Source organism: Nomascus leucogenys, chromosome 22a (genome assembly GCF_006542625.1).
Source record: "Nomascus leucogenys isolate Asia chromosome 22a, Asia_NLE_v1, whole genome shotgun sequence".
Classification (NCBI taxonomy): Eukaryota; Metazoa; Chordata; class Mammalia; order Primates; family Hylobatidae; genus Nomascus; species Nomascus leucogenys.
In genome coordinates, this window is record NC_044402.1 from 20850138 (window position 1) to 20868452 (window position 18315).

An 18315-nucleotide genomic window follows, 5' to 3' on the forward strand; every position below is an offset into this window, starting at 1 on the left:
TGAAGGGTTCAGCAGATAGAACAGTATTTCTAACAGTAAAATATTGAATGTATGATTTAAAATAAATGTGTCTGTTTGATTTAGCCACCAAGAGGTAAGATTCTCAACTGTTTTTTTACAGTTTGTAAAAGTACAGAGAATGACCAAGAGCCCAGTAACCAAAAGTCCTGTCCATTTAGTTCCCTGTCCACCCTTTGTTTAATCTACATGACACCAAATACACTAGATTTCCTACTGTTAACTTGGCGCCACCAACACTTCTTAGAGGGATGGAAACTGTTTCCCAGATTTATCTTCTTCGTATGCTTCTGGCTTGAAAAATGCCTATAAGAGGAGCTCATGTTAAACTTGAAAGGTAGACGTGAAAGTCATTATTTCCTTGAGGTGATCACAGCCAGGCTTGTAGGCAAAGAATCACAGAGGCTTCTAGCAAGCTCTTGAGAACCACACACTTTGGTGCTTCAGGCTCAAATTATTAGTGTCAGCTCCTGTGACCATTGATGGCAATTCTCCTATGACCTTCAGTGATAGTTTTCCTGGACTTTACTCCTTCAGCTCTTAAAAGGATCATGTAAGCACTAATTAACATCCAAACCCTTATATCTAGAATACCATAACAGCTTCTTTTCCTTATCACATTCTGAGCAAATAAAATGAACAAATTCTAAGCACGACTTTAACATGTTTTTGACTTATGTCCCATTTGCATTTACAAACCAGTTTGAATAATTTTACATTTTTGACAGTATAATGAATTCTAAACTAAAGCCATGCCAATTCTGTTGCATTATTTTAAAATTAATTACTTTATCGGATAATACAATAAACATGGATGGTCTAGGGTAAATATATTGGCCCCAAGTGATTTTATATTTCTTTTCAATAACATTATTTTCATCTGTATACAGACAAGATGCAAGATTAGTAAGATTTTATCAGCTACACAACGGGTTGAAGAGTGTCTCCCCAATATTCATGTCAACGTAGAACCTCAGAAGGTAAGTTTATTTGGAAATAGTGCCTTTGCATATGTGATTAGATAAGATGAGAAGACACTGGATTAAGAGAGGCCCTAAGTTCAATGGCTAGTGCCCTTATAAAAGAGGGTTCACAGAGAAGAAAGCCATGTGAAGATATGGGCAGATATTAGAGTGTTTTGAGTATTACCGAGGGAATGTCAAGGACTGCTGTGAGCCAGCAATAAGGTAGGAAGAAAAAAGGAAGGAGTCTTCCTTACTAACATTTTGATTTCAGACTTAAAGCCTCAAGAGCTATGAGTGAAAAAAGTTACTGTTGTTTTAAGCCACTTAGTTTGTAATAATTTGTTACAGCAGCCTTAGGAAACTAATATGGATTATTTTAAATAAACTCAAGAGATATATCCCATGATATGTTAAAGGTTTTGGGAAAGAAAGAAAAGCCTTTCAACCAATTAACCATATAAATAAATCTAATGATATCAAATAATAAAGCTAAAAACCTCATATAAATATAAATGCAAATATATTAAATATATTGACAATCTAAGCTATCTAATATGGCTAATATTGAATTAACACTAATTTAGTAAATGCCGTAATTTAGTGAATACCTATATTAACACTTTAAGTGTTAATAAATTTTAGTAAATAGGATTTATTCTATGTATTGTGGGGTGGTCTAATATCTGTAAAGTATATTAATATCATCTATTATATTACAAAGATCACAGGAAAAATATCATCTTAGTACTAAAATGTAATTAAATATAAAAATTCTTATTTAATTTAGAATTTTAATTTAAAAATGTATGATAAAAGTAAATTCCTTTTATTTTATTTACTTATTTAAATTGTTCATTTCTGTAGCCAGGGGAATGCTCTTTAAATGATAAAGGTTATTCATCTTAATCAAATAGCCACCATTGGCTCAGTGGCAGAACACTACACTTTACCACTAGGGACGTGGATAAAATATGGATGTCTGCTATCCCCAGCTTCTTCAGCATTACCTCAGAGCTTCTATCTCATATAATTAGAGAATAAGAATTACAAAGAAAAAAATAAATTTATTTTATCATAATTTGTTGATTGTATGGCCTAACTTGAAATAACTGAAATAGCCAACTGATAAATATTGTAATTAGAGATTTGAATGATAGCTGATTATAATATTTATTTTAAAAAGTAAATTCTCTTGCTACAGAGCAGCCAGAAGAAAGATAAATCATGCTGCTATAAAGACACATGCACACGTATGTTTGTTGCGGCACTATTCACAATAGCAAAGAGTTGGAACCAACCCAAATGTCCAACAACGATAGACTGGATTAAGAAAATGTGGCACATATACACCATGGAATACTATGCAGCCATAAAAAATGATGAGTTCATGTCCTTTGTAGGGACATGGATGAAACTGGAAAACATCATTCTCAGTAAACTATCACAAGGACAAAAAACCAAACACCGCATGTTCTCACTCATAGGTGGGAATTGAACAATGAGAACTCATGGACACAGGAAGGGGAACATCACACTCCGGGGACTGTTGTGGGGTTGGGGGAGGGGGGAGGGACAGCATTAGGAGATATACCTAATGCTAAATGACGAGTTAATGGGTGCAGGAAATCAACATGGCACATGGATACATATGTAACAAACCTGCACACTGTGCACATGTACCCTAAAACCTAAAGTATAATAATAAAAAATAAAAAATAAAAATAAAATAAAATAAAATCTGCTCACCATGTGAATATAAAAAAAAAGACAGTAAAAATTAATAAAGAAAATAAGTAGGTCATAATAACAACCCAAAGTATAAACAGCTAGGAATAATCTAAATGAAAAACATAAAATTGCAATATATAACTGTGCTCCTTAATAACAGAGTTGGATAAGTAGAACGATCAACAATATTTCTGGATTTAAAAAATCATAGTAAAAATAAATTCCTTTTTTCAAATTAATGGATAAATTTAGCTTATTTTCACTTTTTTATATTTAAGAAATAAGGCTGGGCACAGTGACTCACACCTGTGATCCCAGCACTTTGGGAGGTCAAAGCAGGAGGATTTCTTGAGGCCAGGAGTTCAAGACCAATTTGTACAATATAGGGAGGCCTTGTCTCTACCAAAAAAATTAAAACAGAAAATTACCCATGTGTAGTGGCACCCACCTGTAGCCCCAGCTACTTGAGAACCTTAGGCAGTAGGGTCACTTGAGCCCAGGAGTTTGAGGTTACAGTGTGCTATGATTATACCACTGCACTCCAACCTGAGGCACAGAGGGAGACCTTGTCTCTAAAAATAAAATAAAATAAGATAAAATAAAAATATAATTTTCAGAAAAAAGAATCATTGGCAAATTTGCTCTACTACATATTGAATTATAAAGATTGATGGGTGAGAAAATATAGTTAAGACAACAAATAATTATTAGTAAAATTATGAATATAATACAGCTGATCACCTCAGATCTGTGTGGAAGGGATAAATTATTTGAAAAACCAGAATTCTCCCCACATCATATACCACAATACATTTCTAATAGAATAAAAATTTAAATGCAAAAAAAAATTAAATCTTAAAAGCATTAGACAAAAATGTAACTAACATTTATATATTTCAGAACTTTGAACATTTTATGCCTGACAGTAAAATCAGTGATTGTTGAAAAATGTATCCATCTAATATATTATCAAATTTTCATGATCAATTTAAAAAAGAGAGAGAAAAAAACAGAAACAGGTACCATCAACAAGGTGATGAAATAAATTACAAATGCAAAGATGGGTCTATAAAAAACAGAACCACTCTGAGTATCTAAAAATAAAAGTTTGAATAAAAATAGTACTTTCATATAATGGAACATTTTCTTGGCAATAACATTTTAGAAATTAAAAAGCACACTTGAGAACCATATGTACGTAAGTTTCCCTTTTTATAATTAAAAGTTAAGTTAGGTAGATGTGCATGGAAAAAATCTAGAAATATGCGAATATGTAGATTACATATTCTTATATATTTGGATAGTGATATTATAATTAGTGTGCTCTTTATATTTATCTTTTTTTCTGTTTTCCTATCATAAACATGCATGTATTGGGTAATTAAGATGTTAGTTGCTATGGTAAAGAAGTTTATGTAGATTAATGTTTATTGACATTAAATTGTCCATGGTATATTAAATTTTAAATGATAGTTACACAACAGTCTACATACCATAATTCTAAGATGCAAGAAAAAAAGTCTGGAGTACACAAACCAAAAGTTGCCTCTAAAAGGTGAATTTATAAATAGTTTATTCTGTTTTTTTAATCTATACGTTTAAGGTTTCAATAACAAACCCAAAATAAATAATAAAGTCATGTTATTTAAAAAATATGATCAAATGGTTATTAGGCTAAACAGGTATTAAATAATTAAAATAGCCTATTTCTGTTCAAATGGACTTCAAGTTATATTCCATTTTTCAATGCATCTAGTAAGAATTTCAGCTACTGTGTTAACATTATTTCTATTTTTCCATAATCTATTTTTCTTTCACGTATAAGTCAGATCCCAGTTCCACAAGCAGAGGTATGGGAATAACCTGGCAGCCTGTTAGAAATGCAGATTCTCCAGCCCAACCTCAGACCTAATGAATCAGAAACTTCATCTCAGCCAGATGTATCTGTTGCGACTACTAAAATATCACTTCTTTATTGATGCTTGCTCTAACGACCTCAGGAAAAATAGCAAAACTCATTCCTCCGTATCTGTTTCTCCTGAATCATTTTCACCATTGTACTTATCATTATCTGATCTTATAGCCTCTATTTATTAGTTATTGTATACTTATTTGATTTTTTGTTTTTTAAAAAATTCTCTGCTTTCTCTAAGTTTAGGGCAATTTAGCAAGTGCGCTTATCAGGTAGTGAAAAGTATTAAGGTTTCAGAATTGTATAGCAAGACTGAGTCAAAGTCAGAAGTAGAAATAAGATCAGTGTTTATGCAGCAAGTACTCCTTAAATTATGACTGCATCATGCATACACACAATGCACAAATCAGTCCAAAATTCCTGCCCTCATGAAACTTTCATTCTAGTCAGAGGATATAGGTGATATGCAAAACAAATGTTTAGTACCTTGCATGGTGAGAATTGGCAAGGAAAAAATACTGGGTGAGTGAAACTTGGATTGTTGGGCTGTGCTAACAGTGTTATTAGGAAAGATCTCACTGAGAAAGTGGCATCAGCTCCCACTTATTTATACTCTACTATGTACAAGGTGCTATACCAGACACACCAGAGGCATGGAAAACAAAGAATAAATATGAGAAATTATGAAATAGAAAGAAGAAACATTGTGGCTGTGGTTTGTTTCAACATGTAGGAAGCATTCATAACCAGCAGAGGAAGGATCCAAGCAAGTGGAAAGTATTTGGAATAGCCTCTGTGGAATCATTTGGATGTAGGGATTCTATACTTGCTCCTCCACAACACTCTGCCATGTATGAATTGTGTGCCCTCCTGTGTGCAGTCTATGGCAGATCCATCACTAAATCCCCTGAGTGTCATAATTCAGGGCCCGACATGTACAAGACAATGAATAAATGCCTCATGAAAGATCAGGGAATGAACAGGTGGAGAGGTGAGAAAAGAACACAGAAAAGATCAGAGAATGAACAGGTGAAGAGGTGAGAAAAGAACTCAGAAAAGATCAGAGAATGAACAGGTGAAGAGGTGAGAAAAGAACGCAGAAAATAAGTGTTTCCTTGAGGTTGGAGAGTGGAAAAGTAGCCGCAGCAGTATCCCCAGGAGAATGAGAGATGTAGGATGCTGGAGACAACATTGTTGAAATGGCTGGGCTTAGGGTTCTGGTGGTCTGAAGGTGTGCATGGTCCGCAAAAGGGGCTGATGAACTTGGAAAATCAGAAATTACCATGAGAATTAAAATCTTTTTTCTTTTCTTTTTTTTTTTTTTTTTTTTTTTTTTTGAGATGGAGTTTCGCTGTTCTTGTTGCCCAGGCTGGAGGGCAATGGCCCAGTCTCAGCTCATTGCAACCTCCACCTCCTGGGTTCAAGCAATTGTCCTGCCTCAGCTTCCTGAGTAGCTGGGATTACAAGCACCCACCACCACGCCCGGCCAATTTTTGTATTTTTAGTAGAGACAAGGTTTCACCATGTTGGTCAGGCTGGTCTGGAATTCCTGACCTCAGGCAAATCCACCTGCCTTGGCCTCCCAAAGTGCTGGGATTACAGACGTGAGCCACCGTGCCTGGTGAGAATTGAAATCTTTATAGAGGTAGAAAAGCAAACTTATTCAGGTCAAAGCAGAAGGATAAGTAGAAATACAGGGAGCTGTAGTCAAGAAGAATGGCAGTGTTTGATTATATTTCTCTATTATGTGTTTATGATAATGGCCTAAATGCACATCAGATGTTGACCATTTGCAGCCAAAATAAGCTTAGAGTCTCGGGCAGGGAATGCCATATGAAATATTGCTAAAAATCAGAATCTTATTAAAGACACTTCTGAAAAAATCTGACTTTTAAAGAGGGGCTTGATTCGTTTATATATTCTGGAACAGCATGAGAAGGGAAATGATGTGGGGTTTCTGCCCTCATGTTAGAAACTGACTGCAGTTTTGTGATTACAGACTTACTAAGTACCAAGTCAGCGTGACGCTTACCATCCGCACAAACACTATGGGATCTAATTTAACACAGTTTTTGACGAGGCCATGTAACTGGGAACAGAGTCTCACTGTTTACAGAAAAAAGAAAGCACTTCCTAAATGGATGGATATACACAGCAATATTCCCAAATGGCTTTATGTCTTCTTCACAGGCTAGCAAATCATAAAAAAAAAAAAAAGTTTTCTCTTCTTGGAATTAAGAGAACATGTATGTAAATTTATCAGGAAAATAAAAAGCCATTGAATTCATTGACTACTACAATTTGTAACTCATCCAGACAGCACTTTAAGGCCCCATCATTCCTCTGTTAGGTCAAATCTCTTCCTTGGTCATACTTTACTAGTTAACATTTAACATGGTTTACTTCTTTTCCTCTTCTTCTTTTCTTCTTCTTCTTTTCTTCTTCTTCTTCTTCTTCTTCTTCTTCTTCTTCTTCTTCTTCTTCTTCTTCTTCTTCTTCTTCTTCTTCTTCTCTTCTTCTTCTTCTTTCTTCTTCTTCTTCCTTCTTTCTTCTTCCTTCTTCTTCTTTCTTCTTCTTCTTCCTTCTTCTTCTTCCTTCTTCTTCTTCTTCCTTCTTCTTCTTCTTCTTTCTTCTTCTTCTTCCTTCTTCTTCTTCTTTCTTCTTCTTCTTCTTTCCTCCTCCTCCTCCTCCCCCCTCTTTCTGCTGCTTCTTCTTTTAATGGCAACAGTACCCTCAACAAGATGCACTTCGAAATTTTTAAGTTCTTTTCCTCTTTATGATAACCTTCAATGAGAATGATGACTGAATATAGTAACACCTTTGTCTGAATGGCCATGCAGGGGTTTCTTACGAAATGGGAATGTTTGTGGTGTAAGCAGAAACAATATGTTCTCCTGATTAGTACTTGCTGACTGCTTGCTGACTGGCTCGGAGCCTGGGTCACAGCTGCTGAGTTAGTCTCCGGTCTGCTCACAAGCAGACTGTGTAACCTTGCCCAAGTTATGTTACCCCTTGGCATTTTGTTGGTAAAATGGGTGTAATCAGCTTTCCTGACAGGAATGTTGTAAGGGTTATTAATTACTGTTTGTTAAGTGTGCTGAGATTGTCAGATTAAAGGATTAGGGAAGTGTCAAGTTTGTGTTATTATGGTATTATTTTTCTTTGTTTGATAGGAAATGCCATTTCTGTGTAATTTGCTTTAACGGTAAAATAAGCCACTTTAATCAATGCACAATCAATCCCTTATTCAGGGAGAACAAGGGTATATGTATACAGTTAGCAAGAGGACTTGGGTTAGCTGACACGAGAGCAGAAATCTGAAAATTAGACATTGGATACAAAGAAGGCGCAGAAAATGAGAGTGGGGGTGATCAGGTTCTAAGTGCTCAGGAGACTCACATTACATACCCAATGTAGTCTGTTATTAGCAGAGGGGAAAAAAAAAGAAAAAAAGCACGTTACCTTAGCAACCAATACTCAAACCAAAAAAAAATTATGTCACCAAAAAATTTTTGAAGTGATTGTACATATGGTCCAGAAACTAAATGTAAAAAATATTTCACTAGACTCCAAAGGGGATTTTAAACATATGAAGTTATTAAAGACTTACTTAATATGTTAAAAGTATACATGTCTGGATGTTATTTTACTTATATATAAATACATATTAGCCATATTTTAGGGTTTGATCATTATGATAATAGCTGGTTAACCATAATTTTCCAAAAAAAATTGACTGTTATATCTGAAAATGTTATCTAGAAACATATATCAGTTGCAGTAGTTTTTTAAGACACAATTTTTCTAATAAGCATGTTACTAAATATAATAAATAGATCAATATGTATGGTTGCTAATGAATAATCATTTGGTACAAATATTTAAAGTAAGGAAGTTAATTTAAAGTGTGTGACATTTAATGGACTACAGGCAGGAATTTTTTAAAATAATTCCTATCCTAATGATTGTAATAATTTGCATCTAAAAATGTTCAAGATCTTTGTGATAATCAAGAATCATATTGTGTTGATCAAAATTCCAGAAGTTTTACAACTTTTCTTGGACACAGAGATTTAACTTCATCATCATTTCACCCCAGAACAGAAAGGTCTGCAGTCTCCATTTTGAAAAACTGCAGGGAGTTTTAATCATAAAGGGATGCTGGATTTTGTCTAATTTTTTTTCTTCATCTATTCATATTATCATGTGATTTTTGTTTTTTATTCTGTTTATGTGGTGTATCACATTTATTGACTTGCATATGTTAAACCATCCATACATCCTTAATATGAAACCCACTTGATCATGGTGGATTATCTTTTTGATACATTGTTGGATTCGGTTAGCTAGTATTTTGTTAAGGATATTAGCATCTATGTTCATCAGGGATATTGGTCTGTAGTTTTCTTTTTTGGTTATGTGCTTTTCTGGTTTTGGTATTACAGTGATGCTGGCTTCAGAGAATAAATTAGGGAGGGTTCCCTCTTTCTCTATCTTGTGGAATAGTGTCAGTAGGATTGGTACCAACTCTTCTTTGAATGTCTGGTAGAATTCTGCTGTAAATCTGTCTGATTCTGAACTTTTTTGTTGATAATTTTTTAATTACCATTTCAATTTTGCTGCTTGTTTTTGGTCTGTTCAGGGCATCTAATTCTTCCTGATTTAAGCTAGGAGGGTTGTATTTTTCCAGGAATTTATTCATCTCTTCTAGGTTTTCTAGTTTATGTGCATAAAGATGTTCATAATACCCCTGAATGATCTTTTGTATTTCTGTGGTGTTAGTTGTAATATCTCCTGTTTTGTTTCTTATTGAGGTTATTTGGATTTTCTCTCTGTTTTTCTTGGTTAATCAGCATACAAGGGAAATAACTCAATGTAATAAAAGCAATCTATGACAAACCCTCAGCCAACATAATACTGAATGGGGAAAAGTTGAAACCATTCCCTCTGAGAACTGGAATAAGACAAGGATGTCTGCTGTCACTACTCCTCTTCAACATAATATTGGAAGTGCAAACCAGAGCAATCAGACAACGGAAAGAAATAAAGGACATCCAAATCGTAAAGAGGAAGTCAAACTCTCACTGCTTGCTGATGATATGATTGTTTACCTCAAAAACCCTAAAGACTTCTCCAGAAAGATCCTAGAACTGATAAAAGAATTCAGCAAAGTTTCCAGCTGCAAAATTAATGTACACAAATCAGTAGCTCTTCTATACACCAACAACGACCAAGTGGAGAACCAAATCAAGAACTCAGCCCCTTTTACAATAGCTGCAAAAAAATAAAAATAAAATACTCAGGAATATACCTAACCAAGGAGGTGAAAGAACTCTACAAGGAAAACAAAAAAACACTCCTGAAAAAAATCATAATTGACACAAGGAAATGGAAACACATCCCATGCTCATGGATGGGTAGAATCAGTATTGTGAAAAATAACCATACTGCCAAAAGCAATCTACAAATTCAATATAATCTCCATCAAAATACCACCATTATTCTTCACAGATTTAGAAAAAACAATTTTAAAACTCATATGGAATAAAAAACCAAACAAAAAAGCCTGTGTAGCCAAAGCAAGACTAAGCAAAAAGAACAAATCTGGAGGCATCACATTACCTGATTTCAAACTATACTGTAAGGCCACAGTCACCAAAACAGCATGGTACTGGCGTAAAAATAGGCACATAGACCAATGTAACAGAATAGAGAACGCAGAAATAAAGCCAAATACAGTGAACTAATCTTTGACAAAGCAAGCAAAAACATAAAGGAACAGACACTCTTTTCAACAAATGGTTCTGGGATATTAGCTAGCCACATATCGGAGAATAAATCTGGATCCTAAACTCTCAGCTTATACAAAAATCAACTCAAGATGGATTAAGGACTTAAACCTAAGACATTAAACTATAAAAATTCTAGAAGATAACATTGGAAAAACCCGTGTAGATATTTGCTTAGGCAAGGATTTTATGACCAAGAACCCAAAATAAAAACAAAGATAAATAGCTGGGATTTAATTAAACTAAAGAGCTTTTGCATGGCAAAATAACAGTCAGCAAAGTAAACAGATAACCCACAGAGTGGGAGAAAGTCTTCACAATGTATATATCTGACAAAGGACTACTCTCTAGAATCTACAACAAACTCAAACAAATCAGCAAGAAAAAAACAAACATCCCAACAAAATGTGGGCTAAGGATATGAATAGACAATTCTCAAAAGAAGATATACAAATGGCCAAGAAACATATGAAAAAGTGCTAATATCACTAATGATCAGGGAAATGCAAATCAAAACCATAATGTGATACCACCTTACTCCTGTAAGAATGACCATAATAAAAAAAAAATAGATGTTGGCATGGATGCAGTGATCAGGGAACAATTCTACATCGCTGATGGGAATATAAACTAGTACAAACACTATGGAAAACAGTGTGGACATTCCTTAAAGAACTGAAAGTAGAACTACCATTTGATCCAGCAATCCCACTCCTGGGTATCTACCCAGAGAAAAATAAGTCATTATACAAAAAAGATACTTGCACACTCATGTTTATAGCAGCACAATTTGAAATTGCAAAATCACAAAACCAACCCAAATGGCATCAATGAGTGGATAAAGAATCTGTGATATAATGGAATACTACTCAGCCATAGAAAGGAATGGATTAATGGTATAAGCAGCTACCTGGATGATTCTGCAGACTATTATTCTAAGTAAAGTAACTCAGGAATGTAAAACCAAACATCATATGTTCTCTCTGATATGTGGAAGCTAAGCTATGAGGATACAAAGGCATAAGAATGATACAGTGGACTTTAGGGACTTGGGGGGAAGGGTGGGAGAGGGTTAAGGGATAGAAGACTAAAAATAGGGTGCAGTGTATACTGCGTGGGTGATGGGTGCACCAAAATTTCACAGATCACCACTAAAGAACTTACTCATGTAACCAAGCACCATCTGAACCCCCGAATAACCTATGGAAAAAGAAGAAAAAAAAGAAAAACTGCAGGAATAAATTTTCCATCTAACCAGTTTTCCAACTAATATTGATAGAAGAGTCATCTTCATATCTCACTGGAATAATTGCAAAGGCTCCCTTATGATCTCTCTGCTTACTCTCTTGCCATTCTATAGTCTATTGCACACAGAAACCAGATAATTCCCTTTAAAATGTAAGTCAGATCATGCCACAATTCTGTCTAAAACTCATTGGTAACTTCTGTTATATATAAGTTAACTTGGATCACTTGCCCAGCTCAGTAAGACCAGATCCCACACCAAGGTTTTGTAGCAATAGAAAGGAAAGCATTTATTTGCAGGGCATCAAGCAAGAAGGGCCAGGCTGCTAATGCTTAAGTCCTGAGATCTCTGAGAGTTTGCAGGTAGGGGCTTTTAAAGGCAGGGGTAAATTTCAGGAAATCAGAAGTTATATGCAAAATTGTAAAGCAATACATGGAAGTTACACATCGGCTTTGCTTTAAAGGGTTGGATATCTTGAAGCGAGGGGCTTATATGTCATGGATAGATTCAAAGACTTTCTGATTAGCAATTGGCTGGGAAGAGAAGCTTTGTTTAAAAATTGGGGGTCAGCAGAAAAGAATGTTATCTCTGGCTCATGAGTGTGACTCCCTCAAAGCCCCATAGGAAGAAATTTAGAAAAAAAAGAACGGTGGCATAAGTTCAGTCTTTAGTTCCATCTTAACTGAGGTCTATGGACCAGTGGATCTATTCGGTGAGGATCTGGGTTTCTGAAAAACAACTCAGGGACATATTTTAAGTTGTTACTTTTAGTTTCTATAAGGAACCAAACATCTCTTGACTCTTAATGTGCTTGGCTATTGTTTTAGGGTACTGTTACTTTCTTGCTTGTCTCTGGGATAGATAGACGCCTGGAATTTCCTTTGAAGGAATTCAAGAATTTCTTTTGAAGGAATCCAAGGTTTTCCTTTATTTTCATGCTTTGAGGGCTGCATGCCCCTAAAATAAAGGGTCCCTGCTCCATCTCACTTCCAATCACACTGAGAACAAATTCATCAGGATCTACATGGGAGCATCTTCAGCTACTTTTCTGCCCGGATCTTCTACCACTTTTCTCCTCGCTTACACAGTTCCAACCCTCCTACTTTGCTTGCTGTCCATCAGAAGCACCGTGTTTGCTCTTCCCTAAGACGTTTGTTTTTTCTGTTCCTTTAGCATGGCTTCTTCCCTCACTTCATTCAGTTTTGTGCTCAACTGTTACCTGAGAGAGCTGCTCCAGGCACCCTGTATATAATAACACCACTGTATCATTTTGCTATTATGTTATTCTACTTTTAATTCTCTCTATAAAGCTTTTTATCACCTGCCATACTCTCTACTCATCTCTATTGGAGAGCAGGGACTCTTTTGTTTACTTCTTCAGAGCATAAAAAAGTGCCTAGCACACAGTAGCTTAATAAGTACTTGTTAGAGATTTGAACACACATTGAGATACTGTTACTTAAAATTTTTCATGAAGTCTTAGTTAACAGCCATATTATTATTTATTGAATATTCCTCAAATCAATAGAATTCTGTAAACCTGAGAAAAAGATACCCAAGCAATGAATGGGATTCCCCAAACATACACATTTTGTTTGTTACAAAACTTTCTCAAAAGCATTTAAGATTTTCATAAAATTATGACAACCTATCCTGCCAACCATTTTGGTTGTTATAACAACCAAAAAATATATTTCACTGCATTCACCTATTCATGAAAAATTCCCATGAATGTATTTTTCTAACAGGCCCAAAGATAAAGTGTAGATGTTAAAATCTGAAGATAGTGCTTCAATGAGAAAACAATTCAGCTCTGAAAACCAAAATACCCACTCCTACATAGAATCTTCTACAAGTAAAGTATTTAAGAGTAATAATCATGGAAATATTTTAGAATCATGATATGTATAAGATTTGGAGAAAATGCTTGATGTCACCTAACTCAATCCACTCATCTTGCAAAGCAGAGACTCAAGTCCACCTTCATTTTGGCTTGCCTTGACCAAATAGCCGGTACATAGAAGCAACAAGACTGGAACTCAGGTTTCCATGAATCTTCTAGCTTCATGCTTTTCAGTTACATTATCATGTCTCTTCTTCAAGTCATACACCTCTCTCACTTGCTCTCTCTGTGTGTGTAGGTGAAAAAGCCAATTCTCTAAAGTATAAATATACGCATGCACACACATTTGTTTTCTTAACACATATAATGATTAAGATTATTTGCATTTTTACTCTATACACTTAACATGTTCAATTAAAACAGAAAACATGTGCATTGTCTTTTAAAAGTTATAGATATTTGTGTGTGTGTATATATATACACACATATATTGTGTGTGTATATATGTATATTCTTTCCTATATAGATTTTAAAATAGAATGGTTTATCCACTTAAATTATAAAATAGAATGATTTATCCAGTTACATGTGTAATTGTATAAAATGTGAAATGCCAACTAATGTTAGCTATATTGTAGTATTTAAAATTTAAGGTATGCATTTTTTGAACATATTAACATAAATTTTATATAGGCTCCAAAATTTATTCATACTAAACGTTCTCACAATTCTTTCAATCCAAAGTTATATATATATATATAATCAGCTATTACATCTTGTAAGACCAAATTTCAAGGGATTATTTTCCCTTTTTTATATTCAATATATACATTTCAAAATATATTTATTTAAGAGAATATAAATGCTTTGGATCCAGTGTGCTAGGAATGAAGAATTTTAAGATTTAAAAGATGACCGATAATTTTAAGAAGGGGCAGATTTGGGAAAGTTTTTGAGAATAAAGGATTAGAATATCTTTTGGTTTAAAAACAATGCAAAGAAAATCTTAATATAAAGGATTTATCATCTGAGTATTCTCACATAGGACACACATACACACACACACATATACACACACTGAGGATATAATACTTAGGGTATATTGTGAATAAATAAGTCCACGAGGTATAATTTAAAGGTTGTTGCTGTGGTGAAAGAGTGAAGTGCAGTCCGTATTGCCCAAAGGTAAACACGTGGACAGCTTCAAGTTACAAAGAGTTGGTCTTGCACAGCAATCATTGCAGCAGCAAATATAAAGCTTGCCTTACTTTGTTCTGATGACTATCTGGATAACACATTATAAAATTTCAGCTCTACAGGTCATGGAATTATGGCTCACTTCGTATACAGATGTCATTGTTGATGCCTTGACTCTAATTCCAGTAATACGCCACAATTCAGGCCTTTTATGCCTCCCACTTGAGATCAGAAAGTTGGAAGGAAACTTAGTTCACAATAAAAGAATTCTAGGACCCTCGATTTGAATTTACCTTGCTTGTAAGTTTGGTTCTAATGGAAAGCTATGAATAGTGCCAAAGACAAGAGATTTATGGAATTTAAGCTCAGCTTGAATTTCTGTAGAGAAACGTGGGCTTTATCTGCCTTAAGAAAAGCAGTCATTTTCTGGCATGTCTAAAATTAGACTACTGTTAATTTAATATTCCCAAATTAAAGTGCTTACTTGTGATATGGCTTAGCAGTTCTTGAAAACGTCAACATTTTATTAAGGGGCATCTGTTTGGAAACTCTCCAGAGCTGAAGCTTCTATTTTATATGACTGCAAGTTGTAGGTGTGAGGGCTTGTATCCCTGAAGCAATTAGTGTGAAGACACCACACACTTAGGTCTAGAGCTCGACTCCTCACCATGGAAAGCAATCCTTTGGCCTGGTTGTGAGGTGTTTTGTTGTCTGTCTTCAGGCTGACATTTTTTAAGGCAGAAGAAAAGTTTGAGAAGAAAAATGATAATTTGGCATATAAATTTCCTAGGAGCTAATTTTGCTAGATTTTTTTCAATTTGATTAACCTGATACCATTTTATGGTTCCTGAAAAAATAAAATTTATTACCATTTATCTGAATATTCAAAACCCTAATTATCCTTCAAAATCAATCTCAAATGCTACCTTCTTTATGTAATCTTGCCTTGATACTCCTTCTAGTAATAGCAGCTTTCTCCTTTGTTTTCTTTTTTTGCACATGAGAAGACATAATATACGGTAATTTACATATATGTGTATATATGTTTTGCCAACTACACCGTGAGTTGAGTCAGGGCAGATTCCATGCCCCATTTATCTTTTATCTCCAGCATCTAGAGTCACCACTTAATAAGTGTTTGTTGAAGGTTCACATGAACAGACATTCTAATTGGTTGGTTTCTTACTCATCTGTCTTCAATGTATGTATGCTCAGATTACTTCATAAATCAGTTGGTAATTAAAAGCAGTTTATAAAGCCTTCAGGAATGTGTTGTGATTGGCATCATCATCATCATCTTTGTCATCAACTATACATATGTTAATTAAACACCTACTCTAACTCTGGGTGGTATATGCATTGCTGAAAAGTTCTGTGTGTAACTGACTTGTATCATCAAATAATAGTTTAAGTCTGCTATTTGAGCTGCAAAGAACAAATAACTGTTTAGAGGAACTCTTTGGTTGATTTCCTTAACACAAGAGTCATGTAAAATGATGAAAATAAGTGGTATATTTTAGTTACAAGAGCAGGGAACTGGAGTTTTGTGGTTATAGTCTTAATGTTCCACTATTTGTTTGACTTTGAACTGATATAAATGATTTTATGTCTCTCACTTATTAACTGTAAAACAGGAACTTTAGATGGATGATTCCTGTGGTAGGAAGCATAATAGCCCCAAAGATGTCCTTATCCTAATCCCTGAAACCTGTGGCTATGTTCCCTTATGGGAAAAAGGGACTTTGCAGATGCAATTAAGGTTAAGGATCTTGAATTGGGGATATTATCCTGCATTATCTGGATGGTCCCAAACCAATTACATGATTTTTTTTTTTTTTTTTTTTTTTTTTTTTTTTTTTTAGACGGAGTCTCACTCTGTCACCAGGCTGGAGTGCAGTGGTGCGATCTCGGCTCACTGCAACCTCTGCCTCCTGGGTTCAAGCAATTCTCCTGCCTCAGCCTCCTGAGTAGCTGGGACTACAGGCACGTGCCACTACATCCAGCCAATTTTTGTATTTTTAGTAGAGACAGGTTTCACCATAATTAGCCAGGATGGTCTCCATCTCCTGACCTCGTGATCCACCTGCCTCGGCCTCCCAAAGTGCTGGGATTACAGTGTGAGTCCAGCCTACATAATTTGTTAAAAGCAGAGAACCCACCTTTCCTGGTCGATGTGACCATGGAAGAATGATCAGAAAGTTACACGATTTGAAGATAGAGGACGGAGGCTACAGTCAAGGAATGGGCACTGTTTCTACAAGCTGGAACAAGCAAGAAAATGAATTATCTGCCAGAGCCTCCAGAATGGAATGCAGCCTTATCAACATTTTGATTTGAGTCCAATGTGACCTGTATTGGACCTCTGACTTACAGAAATGTAAAGTAATACATTTGTGTCGTTTTTAGCCACTAAATTTGTGGCAATTTGTTACAGCAGCAATGAAAAAACCGACATAATGTCTCACTGTCTTTGGTCTTGAAAATCCTCTAATTCCCTATTTTAATATATCTTATGTTTAAATTCCAATGATCATATATTAGGGTTGTTTAAAAGTGAGGTGCATTCATACCAGGGATTTCTGTCTTCCAAATTCATGTATTTGATATACTTCAGAAAACCTTTCAATTCACTGCTTGAAAAAAGGAATTTGTAACTAACTCCTATCTTCCTTTTACACAATAGAAATCAAGCCTGCAAGAGCTCATGCCATTTACTTTAGTCAAAATCTGAATGACGCATTGCATAAGTAACAACATAATAGAGCCCTCATATTGTAATCTGGATACATGTCTGCTGTGCTTTGAAAATCAAATATTGTTCCCTTTGACATTTTGACAAGTAATTTCGACAACAATATACATTTGGCTAACTCATGAATGTAGTACTTCTCGTCCTCTGGATTGTGCGGGGTTTGCACTATGCTAAGAATGACAACAATTATGAAACTGACTTACATCTGCCAAGCGAACAGATGGTCTTGTAGTTGAGAAGAACAATGGTGAAGAAAGAAAAGGCAAAGGGGTGGGGGTGGGGGGAGCTGGTAGGATGGATGAAACTCTTGCAATCCAAAATAGCACTAATAAAACTAAAGAAGAATACAGAGAAAGGCATGTTATAATTTATTACTGAAAGGTATAGAAAAAGAGGAGAAAGGTCTTGCTTGTTTCACTCTCTCACATACTGGTAGTGAATCTAAGTCAAGTGTACTTGAGACCTGTAAGAGGTGAAATCACAATGTTGACATTCTCCTTTATGCAAATAGTTATTTGAAAGTATTGCCAGTGTGAATTTGATACCAGATGGAATTTTTCCTTTAACCATCTACATTTTTCCCTTTTTAAAAAGCTTATCTGGGGAGCAGACAACACAAATAACAGAAGCAAAAACTTACATAGACAATAAAAAACTTTACAATGAAAAGTAGAAGTCTTTCTTAAATATATTGACTTCTTTCTTTATAATTTGAACTTTTCATGAAGTGTTAAGTTTATAAGTGTGAATCTCCATTATCGTATTATTCTCTAAAATAAATAGTATTATACAACTCTTCTGGAGCTAGAGGTGCTAGTTCAAATATCCTGTTTTAAAGACTGCTATGTGTCTTGTATTTTTATTT